At 44.0% G+C, this 14,288-nt stretch overlaps 1 long non-coding RNA gene across 1 annotated transcript; it reads right to left on the bottom strand.

Annotated features, from left to right (window-relative positions):
• Window positions 1-9,212: 9,212 nt before the first annotated feature.
• On the bottom strand, window positions 9,213-10,741 carry LOC125554418. The gene is made up of 3 exons (XR_007304410.1): window positions 10,668-10,741; window positions 9,481-9,544; window positions 9,213-9,328 (listed from the first exon to the last, which is right to left on the bottom strand). It is a non-coding gene; the product is annotated as an uncharacterized LOC125554418 (long non-coding RNA).
• Between the last annotated feature and the right edge of the window lie 3,547 nt (window positions 10,742-14,288).

Below are 14,288 nucleotides of genomic sequence, written 5' to 3'. Positions count from 1 at the left end.
CCGCCATGCGTACCGGTGATCACGTACTTGCTATGGTCAATGATTTACACGTAATCTTTGGAAAGGGTCCCGGCGCACTAGCTGTTCCGAATGACGCTGAGGGACACGCACCCATGTGGAAGAATAAATCTATATTTTGGGACCTACCCTACTGGAAAGACCTAGAGGTCCGCTCTTCAATCGACGTGATGCACGTGACGAAGAACCTTTGCGTGAACCTGCTAGGCTTCTTGGGCGTGTATGGAAAGACAAAAGATACACGTGAGGCATGGGAGGACCTGCAATGTTTGCACGAAAAAGATGGCATGCCTCCGAAGCAGTATGAAGGTCCTGCCAGCTACACTCTTACGAAAGAAGAGAAAGAAATCTTCTTTGAATGCCTGCTTAGTATGAAGGTCCCGACTGGCTTCTCGTCGAATATAAAGAGAATAATAAATATGCCAGAGAATAAGTTCCAGAACCTAAAGTCTCATGACTGCCACGTGATTATGACGCAACTGCTTCCGGTTGCATTGAGGGGGCTTCTACTGGAAAACGTCCGATTAGCCATTGTGAAGCTATGTGAATTCCTCAATGCAATCTCTCAGAAGGTGATCGATCCATAAATCGTACCAAGGCTAAGGAGTGATGTGGCGTAATGTCTTGTCAGTTTCGAGCTGGTGTTCCCACCATCCTTCTTCAATATCATGACGCACGTCCTAGTTCATCTAGTCGACGAGATTGTCATTCTGGGCCCGTATTTCTACACAATATGTTCCCCTTTGAGAGGTTCATGGGAGTCCTAAAGAAATATGTCTGTAACCGCGCTAGGCCAGAAGGAAGCATCTCCATGGGCCATCAAACAGAGGATGTCATCGGATTTTGTGTTGACTTCATTCCTGGCCTTAAGAAGATAGGTCTCCCTAAATCGCGGTATGAGGGGAGACTGACTGGAAAAGGCACGCTTGGAAGGGACTCAATAATATGCAGGGACGGATATTCTTGGTCTCAAGCACACTACACAGTTCTACAGAACTCTACCTTGGTGACCCCGTATGTCGATGAACACAAGAACAGTCTGCGCTCCAAACACCCGGAGCAGTGCGACGACTGGATTACATGTGAACACATCAGGACTTTCAGCAGTTGGTTGGAAACACGTCTCAGAGGTGACAACACTGTTTCTGATGAGCTATACTTGTTGTCCAGGGGACCATCTTTGACTGTATTGATTTACAAAGGATACGAGATAAATGGGAATGCATTTTACACGATTGACCAAGATTAAAAGAGCACCAACCAAAACAGCGGTGTCCGCTTTGATGCAACAACCGAGAGGGGAAAGGACACATATTATGGTTACATAGTGGACATATGGGAACTTGACTACGGACATGATTTTAAGGTCCCTTTGTTTAAGTGCAAATGGTTCAATCTTCCAGGAGGCGGGGTACAGGTAGACCCACAGTACGGAATGACAACAGTGGATCTAAAAAATCTTGGGTACACTGACGAACCGTTCGTCCTAGCCAATGATGTGGCACAGGTTATCTATGTGAAGGACATGTCTACCAGACAGAGAAAAAGAAAAGATAAGGAAGCGAATACATCATACGATGAGCCAAAGCGCCACATAGTTCTTTCAGGAAAAAGGGACATCGTGGGAATGGAGGGCAAGACAGACATGTCTGAAGGTTATGAAAAGTTTCATGAAATTCCTCCCTTCAAAGTCAAGGCTGACCCAAGCATCCTGATAAACGATGAAGATTATCCATGGTTACGGCGCAATAAGCAAATGACACAAGCGAAGAAAAAGTGAAGACTTTCTCCCGCAACTATTATGATGATACCATGCCAACTTTGTAACAGATGAGAATGATACCATTGTTCATTTTGTACATGCACATGCTATGTGGGTGAAATTATGATACCATGCCAACTTTCAACTTTTTCAGAGTTCATTGGTCCCGGTTCCATGCACGAACCGGGACCAATGCGCCTCGCCCCTTGCCCATGACCATTAGTCCCGGTTTGTGCCACAAACCGGGACTAAAGGGTTGGTCCTCGTTGTGGTCAGAGTTTAGTCCCACCTCGCCAACCGAAGGTCGCTCACACCGGTTTATAAACCCGTCCCTCTCTGCCTTGTTGAGCTCCTCTCAAAGTAAAAATAGATGCCCCTATACAGGGAATTTGACCTAAATTCATAGTGAATTTCTCTGAAATTAATAGAAATTTATTATGAATTTAGGTTGAATTTTCTCTATAGGCGCATTTATATTCATTTTTTAGTAAAGTTAATCACAAACTTGTGATTCACACAAATTTCAAAGAATTCAAATTTTAACTATTCAAATTTGAAAACTAATGGCACTAAGAGAAAGTTTATAATTTTTCTAAAATTAATGGCACTAACAGAAAGTTTATAATTTTTCTAAAACTAAAAGCAAAAAGAATTAAAAATAAAGCAAAAAACAAAAGAAAATAAATAATGCAGAAAACAAAACAAAAAAACTGGAAAAAAATAAAAATAGCAACAATAAGTATTTTGTTGTAAGTAGAAATAAAATAAAATAAATAAAGCAAGAAAGAAAACAAAAAAATAAAAAAGTGCCACCTACTAGGCCCCCACGGCCTGAATACGACTAGAAACCCTACCATGGGCCAGGATTCAGGCCCGCAGGAGGCCCAGTAGGCCCATAGGCAGATAAAGTGACTTTAGGCCCGTAAGCCTGCATTTGAGAGGAGCTCGAAGTGGTCAGCGCAGCAGCGCATATAAACCATTGTTGAAGCCTCTCGGCTAGCAAGGTGGGACTAAACATCCCACCGCACCGCGCCAGTTCCAGCACAGCCTTTGGTCCCGGTTGGTGCCACCAACCGGGACTAAAGGGGTGCATTAGTACCGGTTCGTGGCATCAACCGAGACCAATGCCCCCCTTTAGTCCCGGTTGATGCCACGAACCAGGAACAAAGCCTTTCCTATATAACCAAACACTTAGGAAATTTCCCCCCACCTGCCATTCCTCTCTCGAACGCCACCAGGCTGCTGCGCTGCTCCTCGACGTCGGCCCCTGCCCCGACGTCGCCGTCGCCTCCCCTAGCCGCCCAAGGTCGCCGTCGCCACCCGCTCGCCGTCGCCCATGCCCTCGCTCGACGCTGTCGCCGCTCGCCGCCCTGCTCCGACGCACGTCGTGCGCCCCGGCCCGCCCCCGTCGTCGCCGTCGCCCTGCCCCGCCCCCTTCCTCGCCGGTCGTCGCCCCTGCCCCGTCGCCGTCCTCGCCGCCGAACGCGCGCCCCCTGCCCCGTCGCCATCCTCGCCGCCGAACCCGCGCCCCTGCCCCTCCCTTGGTCCGGCCGGTGCCCCTCCCCTGTTTTTTTTCATATATTATATGCTTGTTTTTTTTTCATATTATATATATGTATATATGTGAGTATATGTATTGTGTATATTGCTTCTTTTCAGATTTTTTTTCATATATATGATGATTTGTATTTTGCTTTTTTATAAAAATGTATATATGTTTGTATGTTCTCTCTGTATATATGTTCATATATGCAAAAGTTAGATTTATATATTTAGAAAAGGATTATCTATATATGTTCTCTGATTTAGTACATTTTAGGTTAGTTTCATTTTTAGAAAAGTTTTATATATTTAGGAGAGGAAAAAGGAAAATAAGAAGAGGAAAAAGGAGAAGAAGAGGAGAGGAAGAAAAGGAAGAGGAGAAGAAGAGGAGAGGAAGAAAAGGAAGAGGAGAAGAAGAAAGGAATAGAGGAGAAGAAGAAAAACTAGAAAAAATTTCTGTTTTTTCTTCTTCTCCTCTATTCCTTTGTTCTTCTCCTCTTTTTTTTCTTCTTTTTTTTCGATCTTCTCCTATATTCCTTTCTTCTTCTCCTCTTTTTATTTCTTCTTCGTTTTCTTATGTTTTATCGGGTCTGTTGTCGTCGATATACCCCTCCCGATAACTTCAACACGAGGGGGGGGTCGATATACCCCCTCCCCGATAATATTATTTTCCCATGTACGTATGTTGTGTCGATATAAACTACCGATAACTTTAACACGTGGGGGGGTCGATATACCCCCTCCCGATAACTTCAACATGAGGGGGGGTCGATATACCCCCTCCCGATAACTTCAACACGTGGGGGGGTCGATATACCCCCTCCCCGATAATATTATTTTCCCATGTACGTATGTCGTCGTTGTCGATATAAACCCCTCCCGATAACTTCAACACGTGGGGGGGGGTCAATATACCCCCTCCCGATAACTTCAACACGTGGGGGGGGGGGGTCGATATACCCCCTCCCCGATAATATTATTTTCCCATGTACGTATGTCGTTGTTGTCGATATAAACCCCTCCCGATAACTTCAACACGTGGGGGTGGGTCGATATACCCCCTCCCCGATAACATTATTTTCCCGTGTATGTATCTCGTCGTTGTCGATATTACCCCCTCCTTGAAGCGTTCTCGAGGCCACCCCAAACCCTTGAAGCATTGTCGAGGCCACCCCAAACCCTAGAGAAGCAGCGCTGAGGCCACTAATATGATTCCTTATTGTGATTAGCTAGCTAGTTCTACGTTTGCCACTAATATATCCATCTGTCATGTTTGAATAATAATTGCCATGTTGTAAATATTTGTAGAAACTATGGACACCCCCCGAGACGAAGCACAAGAAGCGTTGTTGGGGGACATAATCGCACAAGGAAGTGATGCTGTCTGCTCGTTGTTTCTCAACGACACCGATGGTCTGGAAGGACAGGGTGAAGAAGCAGCTGGCTATGATTATGATGGCTCCGGTGACCCAATGTGTTGGGGAACGTAGCAGAAATTCAAAATTTTCCTACGTGTCACCAAGATCTATCTATGGAGAGACCAGCAACGAGGGGAAGGAGAGTGCATCTACATACCCTTGTAGATCGCTAAGCGGAAGCGTTCAAGTGAACGGGGTTGATGGAGTCGTACTCGTCGTGATTCAAATCACCGATGACCAAGTGCCGAACGCACGGCACCTCCGCGTTCAACACACGTACAGCCGGTGACGTCTCCCACGCCTTGATCCAGCAAGGAGAGAGGGAGAGGTTGAGGAAGACTCCATCCAGCAGCAGCACAACGGCGTGGTGGTGGTGGAGGAGCGTGGCTATCCTGCAGGGCTTCGCCAAGCACCACAGAAGAGGAGGAAGAAGAGATGCAGGGCTGCACCAACGAGAGATCGAATCACGTGTGTCATGGGCAGCCCCTTAGGCCTCATATATATAGGGGAAGGGGAGGAGGCTGCGCCCCCTCTAGGGTTCCCACCCCTAGAGGGGCGGCAGCCCTAGATGGGTCTTGGGTGGCGGCCAAGAGAGGGGAGAGGGGGAGGCGCCCCTAGGGTGGGCCTTAAGGCCCATCTGGACCTAGGGTTTGCCCCCTCCCACTCTCCCTACGCCTTGGGCCTTGGTGGGAGGCGCACCAGCCCACTAAGGGGCTGGTCCCTCACCACTCTTGGCCCACGCAACCTTCTGGGGTTGGTGGCCCCACTTGGTGAACCCCCGGGACCCTCCCGGTGGTCCCGGTACGTTACCAATAAACCCCGAAACTCTTCCGGTGACCAAAACAGGACTTCCCATATATAAATCTTTACCTCCGGACCATTCCGGAACTCCTCGTGACGTCCGGGATCTCATCCGGGACTCCGAACAACATTCGGTAACCACATACAAACTTCCTTTATAACCCTAGCGTCATCGAACCTTAAGTGTGTAGACCCTACGGGTTCGGGTGACATGCAGACATGACCAAGACGATCTCCGGTCAATAACCAACAGCGGGATCTGGATACCCATGTTGGCTCCCACATGTTCCACGATGATCTCATCGGATGAACCACGATGTCAAGGACTTAATCAATCTCGTATACAATTCCCTTTGTCTATCGGTACGATACTTGCCCGAGATTCGATCGTCGGTATCCCGATACCTTGTTCAATCTCGTTACCGGCAAGTCTCTTTACTCGTTCCATAACACATCATCCCGTGATCAACTCCTTGATCACATTGTGCACATTATGATGATGTCCTACCGAGTGGGCCCAGAGATACCTCTCCGCTTACACGGAGTGACAAATCCCAGTCTCGATTCGTGCCAACCCAACAGACACTTTCGGAGATACCTGTAATGTACCTTTATAGCCACCTAGTTACGTTGTGACGTTTGGCACACCCAAAGCACTCCTACGGTATCCGGGAGTTGCACAATCTCATGGTCTAAGGAAATGATACTTGACATTAGAAAAGCTTTAGCATACGAACTATACGATCTTTGTGCTAGGCTTAGGATTGGGTCTTGTCCATCACATCATTCTCCTAATGATGTGATCCCGTTGTCAACGACATCCAATGTCCATGATCAGGAAACCGTAACCATCTATTGATCAACGAGCTAGTCAACTAGAGGCTTACTAGGGACATGGTGTTGTCTATGTATCCACACATGTATCTGAGTTTCCTATCAATACAATTATAGCATGGATAATAAACGATTATCATGAACAAGGAAATATAATAATAACTAATTTATTATTGCCTCTAGGGCATATTTCCAACACAATGTCGGTGCAAGAAGGAGACCGTGAGGACGGCTCCGATGACCCAATGACGGTGCAAGAAGGAGACCGTGATGACGGCTCCGGTGACCGAACCGAGTCCGGCCAGGTATATATATTAGTTAAGCCTGTGCTGACTAGCTAATTGGTTCATTCATTTTTTTGGTATATACACATATTAATTAACTCTCGTCTTTCTTCTTTTTTCTAGCCCTATGGATCGAGCACAACTTCGGTAAAGAGACGAGGCCCGAAGAAAAAATTGAGCTCAGATGAAAGGTTTGAGATCATAGCAATCGCGTGCGACGGCCAACCGATTGAACCCATCCGGACAAAGGACGCATTTGTTGCTCAGTGCGGGGTTCCAGTTAGGGACAAGATCCCGATCAGCATCCAGCAATGGTTAACACTACTAGGGAAAAGGCTAGCAGCAGCGCGGGTTTTAGGCCTATCAGTAGCGCGGGGATATGCGCTACTGATAAGGCGCTACAGCTATTCATTAGCAGTAGCGCGTGTTACACGCGCTACTGCTAGGACAAGTAGCTGCAGCGTTTGTTTAATCCCACGCTACTGCTAATGTAACTACTGGCAGCGCGTTTTCCGTCCATCGCTACTAGTATTCTTTTTTATTTTTAAATTTTAGTGTATTTATCGTACAAATATTGGTACAATACCAGTTATGTCCATAACAGTGTGTCAAATGAAGGTGGATTAGTTTCAAGTGGAGGCAATATGTGGTGCATGTCAAAAGTATACTACAAATCCAAACTTGATCTAGTTTGGACTAGTAGTACTTTCGATGTGCACCACATGTTGCCTCCACTTGAATCTAATCCGCCAACACAAGCTATTTAATCATCATCATAGTCATTACCACCAACATTAGCTATTTAATCATCATAGTCATAGTGTAGCACACATCATCATCTTCAAACTCTCATTCTAGCTAGCTAATCACCACCAACACTAGCTAATAATAATCATCATAGTCATTACCACCAACATTAGCTATTTTATCATCATAGTAATAGTGTAGCACATCATCGTCCTCAAACTCATTTCTAGCTAATCACTCCTGCTGCTCTCTCTTAGCACTACAAGAAATATGTCAACTTATGACCACCACTATTGGTCACTGAATGGTCACAAATTTCCATTTATGACCTTTTTGTGACCAAAAACATAAGGTCAAAAGCTGGGCGTCGTAAACTGACTATAGCGACCTTTCTTCTGGAATGGTCGCAAACGTTTATGACCAAAATATGTCCACTGTGGCGTTTTGGTCACTAGCAACCTCCCCAGGCCACGTAGGCATCCAGCGTGGCAATCTGACGTGGCACAAGATTCAGCCCGGTCCAATTCGATTTTCTACATGGGCCTAGCCCAACAATTCGGCCTTTTTTATTTTTTTTTCTTGATTAATTTTGGTCAACTACATGGGCCAGGCCCAACATTTAAGCCTTTTATCTTTTTTTTCAAATGAGTCCAGCCCAATGTTTTCCAGGTTTTTCTTTCCTGGGCCTTGGCCTTTCCACATTCATTTATTTTCGTTTTACTTTTTTACCCAAAATATTTGTCCAGTATAATTGATCCTTAGCCTCTTTAAGGTCCAACTCCAGGCCATTTAAAGAAAATTTTCAAACCAGTTTGAATAACAATATGAATCAAGTTACCACGAATTAGCTGAATATTACAGAAATATCTCAGAACACACATTCTACAAATTTCCATCACATATGTACAGATTCAAGCAACCTACAACATGTTGTAGTCAAGCATTCAGGTGCAGGAATACTCTAGAACAGGAAGAATAAATAGAACAAGCCTATCTAGTGCTTCACGACGAGAAAACATTGTAATCTGCTTCTTCAAGTACTGCTTCTTCCTTTTGGAAAACATCTGGACATTCAAAAGAGAACAAAAAGTATGTCACTGATAGAAGAAATATTACACAGATACTTTTAATATAAAAACTAAAGACACACCAGTATTTTATCATTCTACTTATTATTATTTTAACAAGCTCATTCTACTTATCTGGAATAGGCATATTCATCAAAACAGGGAATTGAATTGGCACATATGACAAACTTAGCCAGAAATAAGCACAAAACAGCCTGTGACAGAACAGCAAAAACATGTAAATATCACAAGAACTAAATTATGCATGCAAATGGTAATAAAATGTCAACTGCAGCAGAAACCACCATTAAATGCTGTTATTCTAGTGAAACATCAGGCCATAAATGCAGTTATTCTATAGTCCACTAAATGACCCCCCGCTGTTCATTTTATGGTGGTCTTCAGCAAGTTGGTTTATTAGTAAGGAAAAATATATAACGTGAGATTCATACCCCCCCCCCAAATCCAGTCAGCAGCAACAATGTATCCAAAGAAATGCCATGCAGAGACAGGGAACACAATAAAACATATTTTAGTTCACTTTATAGCATTACAATTATTTTTATAAAACCTGGCACAGAGTAGAAATAGTAAGTTATACAGCAGCAGGAAACATTGCTTGGATGAAAGCAGCATGTTAAAATAAGTTTGGTCATATTAAATAGCTATAAGAATTGTGGCATAGATTTACAGAATGTGAATATATAAGCAGCAGCCACATTAAATCACCAAGTACCAAAACATAGATTTACAGACTGTGAAGATAAAATTCGGTGAAACAAATGTAAACCTTGGAAACACCCTTGCCCAAGTAGTCAGATCCACCGTCCCTCAGCTCCGAAGCTTCATAGACACCTACATAAGTGGGATGATTCAGACAAGATTAGCTTCAGTCAACAATGATGACAGGAGCATTGTGTGCCTTCACTAGGCAGGAACCAAGGCAAAAGTTGATTATAAGGCTGAAAGGAAAACAGCGATGATGTAATAATAACAAAATGACCCACCAGTTGATGCACCGCTGGGAACAGCGGCCCTGGCGAAGGTTCCATCTGAGCAGCACACATCAACCTGATGCACAATAACAATGGAGTTAGCAACCATATCTTACATCACACTACGGCATCATCAGGCACAGATTAACAAGAGTATCCCACCGACAGCAAAACCAGAGCATCATGTTTCAGACTAGGCGTAACTATGGACACCAGACCATAAGCTATACATTGCAGATAGTAAGCAGGCTGCGGTTGCCTTTGAGGCGGACTATGAGAATCCGGCTTTTCCAACTAGCTTCCGCCGTTCAGCAAGCACAAACGGAGCATAAGCATGACGACAAACCGATCCATGGATACAACCATAAATGGATGGCAAGCAGGCAAGATGAAAATTGCACGCGCCACAGGATCTGACTACACAAACCACCACCTCGAGTGGAATCTAGCGTGACCCAACCCCAATGTTCTGGCACAATGTTCTGGCACAGGGAAGAAAATCGTTGACTCAGACATCACAAAATTTGTAACTGAAATCGAAGTTAACTGAGCTCCTGACCATGTGATGGCATAGGATACTGAAACTGAACACCGACAAGATCCATGGCAGGACGACACTACACATGGGGCCAAAAGTTACAGGCTCCTCTACTAGGAGATGCAGAACTCTACTAGTACTAGGAGAATTACCCTACGAAAATGAACTAGACAAGTCAAGTGATTTGCTTCACTCAAGGACAAACCTGCTACACTACGTCCAAAGCATAGTCAAAACTGACAATCCGCTCGGGCGAATTTGCAGATAGATTAGAAACTGAAAAACATAGCAGTTCATCCAGAAGAAGATACATAGCAGGGCATCTGCATTGGCAAGAGCTGAACGCACCATAATCTCATGACGAGGAAATCATCACTAATATATAGACCACCCAGCACTAACAATGTTCACATCAACTCTCAAGTTGGTCAGAACCTCAAAGTACACAAAAACTGATGTGCTTCAAAACTAAACTGATGAAGATGAAGCTAGGACATATCAGGCAGGTATAGTTTCGAGGATTTCCAGCAGCTCATATATATGACAAAAACAAGATATCCTCCTACCCCAACAATAGCAATGCAAAAAGTAAGCAAAATAGCACACGAACAATAATTGGCTCAACGGGAGACAGACGGGGGATGGGCGCGTGCGGGCGTACCTCGACGGCGGGGTTGCCGCGGCTGTCGAAGATCTGGTGGGCCTTCAAGGACTGGATCGTCGACGCCATGGCCGAGGCCGATGCTTGGAGAAGAAGAAGCCATGGCTGCTACCACCCGAGTAGTCCAGGCGTCCTCATCGCTGGTGAGGATCCATCTTTGCCTTCATGGGTGCCTACAGAGAGAGAGAGAGAGAGATTCAGATAGAGAAATCATGACAAATAGAGAGTACGGGAAGAGAGAGGCGGCCAGATCCGGCGAATGAAGCGGGCGACGCGAGCATGGGCTGGCGGGTCATGGCGGCGCGCTGGCCGGTTGAAGCGGCGCTGGGAGCCAGGGCGAGGGAGGAGGGCCAGCAGGGAGAGCAACAGGGGACGGAGGTTGTGGGTGCGCGGGCAGCAGAGAGGCTCGCCAGCGGAGGGGGTGGGGTAAACTCAAGACCCTCACGGGAGAGGGCATTGAGCGGGGTGGCGTCGGTGGGGCGGAGGAGGTAGAGGAAGCACCAGGCGGCGAGGAACGCGAGGAGGGCGACGAGGGAGAATCTCCCGCAGCCGCCATCGCTGATGCTGCTACTGGATCCGAGCTTCGGGGATTGGGGATCGGGGAGACGAAACCCTAGCTGCAGCGGAGGAGCGGGAGCGAGGTTCGGGTGCAGCGCGAGGGAAGGAGGGCGCCGCCGGTGACAGAAAGGAAGGAGGGCGCCGCCGGTGATAGAAAGGAAGGAGGGCGCTGCCGGTGCCAGCGCGAGGGAAGGAGGGCGTGGCGCGAGGGGTGAGGGAGAGGCCGATCTGGATCGGGGACAGAGAGAGGGAGGCGGCAGGCGGAAGGAAGGGACGAGAGGTGGGAGAGAGGTAGGGTTTGGTGCGGTGGGTTTTTTCCTTTCTTTGCATGGACGGATGGATGGATGTTGGATTGCTAGCAATGGATGGTAGGATGTCTGCCATCTCATCGATCCGTGCCACACACGGTTCCACCAATCACAATGTAGTACACACTTTGACGATTTTATAACCATCTAAATTGGTCGTAATTAATTAAATAATATGCTAAATCATGTCACCTATTTTATAACCTCATAGAATTAGAAAAAAATAAGAACAATAGCATCGTGTCACAAGTGAGACTTGTTTTTCAGAAAAATAACAAACCTGGAATAATACAAATATCTTTAAAAATTGATCTCAAAAATGAGTTTTATTTGCAAAAAAACATTTTCAACCTTTGGAGTGTCGAAAATGGTATATATTTTTTGAAGCACCTACCAATATTTGTTGCAAAATGGCACCACTCTATTTTTCAATAATATTAGATCATATTTTAGGTACAATTGACCAAATGCTTGTGTCTCAATAGCTGTCTATCCACCTCTCGTCAATAATTGAGGAGGTTTTTCAAGTGCCCATTTTTCATTTTTCGAGTGTCCAAAAGGGGTTTTTTTGTGAAGAACCTACCAAATAATTGTTGCGAAATTGGACCAAATCATTTTTCTAAAATGCTATGCCATATTTAATGCACAATTGACCAAATGGTTGGGTGTAAAGAGTTTTGATCCTCCTCTCGTGAAAAAGACAAATTTTCGCTGATTCAGTTGGAAGCGGGTCAAATTTGAACTGTAGCTGCATTATAGTTTGCTCTTTATTTTTTCCAAAACTTATTTCTAGGTACATAAGTATCTATTTAATCAGAGAAACACCAAAAAAATTCCAAGATTCAACCACTAGCTAGGAACGGTCATTCCCGCCGTTTTGACCGCATTTTGAAACGGGCATAAAAAATTCAAAAAAATCAAAAAATTGGGAAACCTTCGCATTGTGTCATTATATGTGGCCAAGTTCCCAGGAAAAATAACAAACTTGTAATACGGTAATTATTTTAAAAAAGTGTTCTCAGAAACGAGCTATCACGTGTGGAGATCAATGGCTTTCAAGCCAAATGATCAATCTTATGGCCACATTCATGGCATAGTTTGTTCAAATAATCTCATATTGTGCACAAGGGTGCATATTGGAATGGCAAACAATGTTGCCTAAGGAGGTTTTCTTTTTCTTTGGACGAAAGAACCATTTTCCATTTTTCGAGTGCCCAAAAGGAGGTTTTTTTGTGAAGGACCTCCCAAATAATTGTTGAAAAATTGGACCAAATCATTTTTCTAAAATACTAGGACATATATAATGCACAATTGACCAAATGGTTGGGTGAAAAAAGTTTTGATCCACCTCTGGTGAAAAAGACAAATTGTCGTCGATTCAGTTGGAAACGGGTCAAATTTGAACTGTAGCTGCCTCATAGTTTGCTCTTTATTTTTTACAAAAATCATTTCTAGGTACATAAGTATCTATTTAATCAGAGAAACACCAAAAAAATTCCAAGATTCAACCACTAGCTAGGAACGGTCATGCCCGCCGTTTTGACCGCATTTTGAAACGGGCATAAAAAATTCAAAAAAAATCAAAAAATTGGAAAACCTTCGCATTGTGTCATTATATGTGACCAAGTTTACAGGAAAAATAATAAACTTGTAATACGGTAATTATTTTAAAAAAGTGTTCTCAGAAATGAGCTATCATGTGTGAAGATTCATGTATTTCAACCCAAACGATCAATCTTATGGCCACATTCATGGCATAGTTTGTTCAAATGATCTCATATTGTGCACAAGGGTGCATCTTGGAATTCCAAACAATGTTGCCAAAGGGAGATTTCATTTTCTTTGCACGGAAAATTCATTTTCCATTTTTCGAGTGCCCGAAAGGAGGTTTTTTTGTGAAGGAACTACCAAATAATTGTTGCAAAATTGGACCAAATCATTTTTCTAAAATACTATGCCATATTTAATGCACAATTTACAAAATGGTTGGGTGTCAAAAGTTTTGATCCACCTCTGGTGAAAAAGACAAATTCCGGTTGATTCAGCTAGAAGCGGGTCAAATTTGAACTGCAGCTGCGTCATAGTTTGCTATTTATTTTTTCCAAAAATCATTTATAGGTACATAAGGACATATTTAATCAGAGAAACACCAAAAAAATTCCAAGATTCAACCACTAGTTAGGAACGGTCATTCCCGCCGTTTGACTGCATTTTGAAACGGGCATAAAAAATTCAAGAAAAATCAAAAAATTGGGAAACCTTCGCATTGTGTCATCATATGTGGCCAAGTTCCCAGGAAAAATAACAAACTTGTAATACGGTAATTATTTTAAAAAAGTGTTCTCAGAAACGAGCTATCATGTGTGGAGATCAATGGCTTTCAAGCCAAATGATCAATCTTATGGCCATATTCATGGCATAGTTTGTTCAAATGATCTCATATTGTGCACAAGAGTGCATATTGGAATGTCAAACAATGTTGTCTAAGGAATTTTTCATTTTCGTTGGACGAAAAAACCATTTTCCATTTTTCGAGTGCCCGAAAGGAGGTTTTTTTGTGAAGGAACTACCAAATAATTGTTGCAAAATTGGACCAAATTATTTTTATAAAATACTAGGCCATATTTAATGCACAATTGACAAAATGGTTGGGTGTAAAATTTTTTGATCCACCTCTCGTGAAAAAGACAAATTTCCGCCGATTCAGTTGGAAGCGGGTCAAATTTGAACTGCAACTGCCTCATAGTTTGCTATT

Source organism: Triticum urartu, chromosome 4 (assembly GCF_003073215.2).
Source record: "Triticum urartu cultivar G1812 chromosome 4, Tu2.1, whole genome shotgun sequence".
NCBI lineage: Eukaryota > Viridiplantae > Streptophyta > Magnoliopsida > Poales > Poaceae > Triticum > Triticum urartu.
This window is presented reverse-complemented; position numbering and strand designations above follow the sequence as displayed.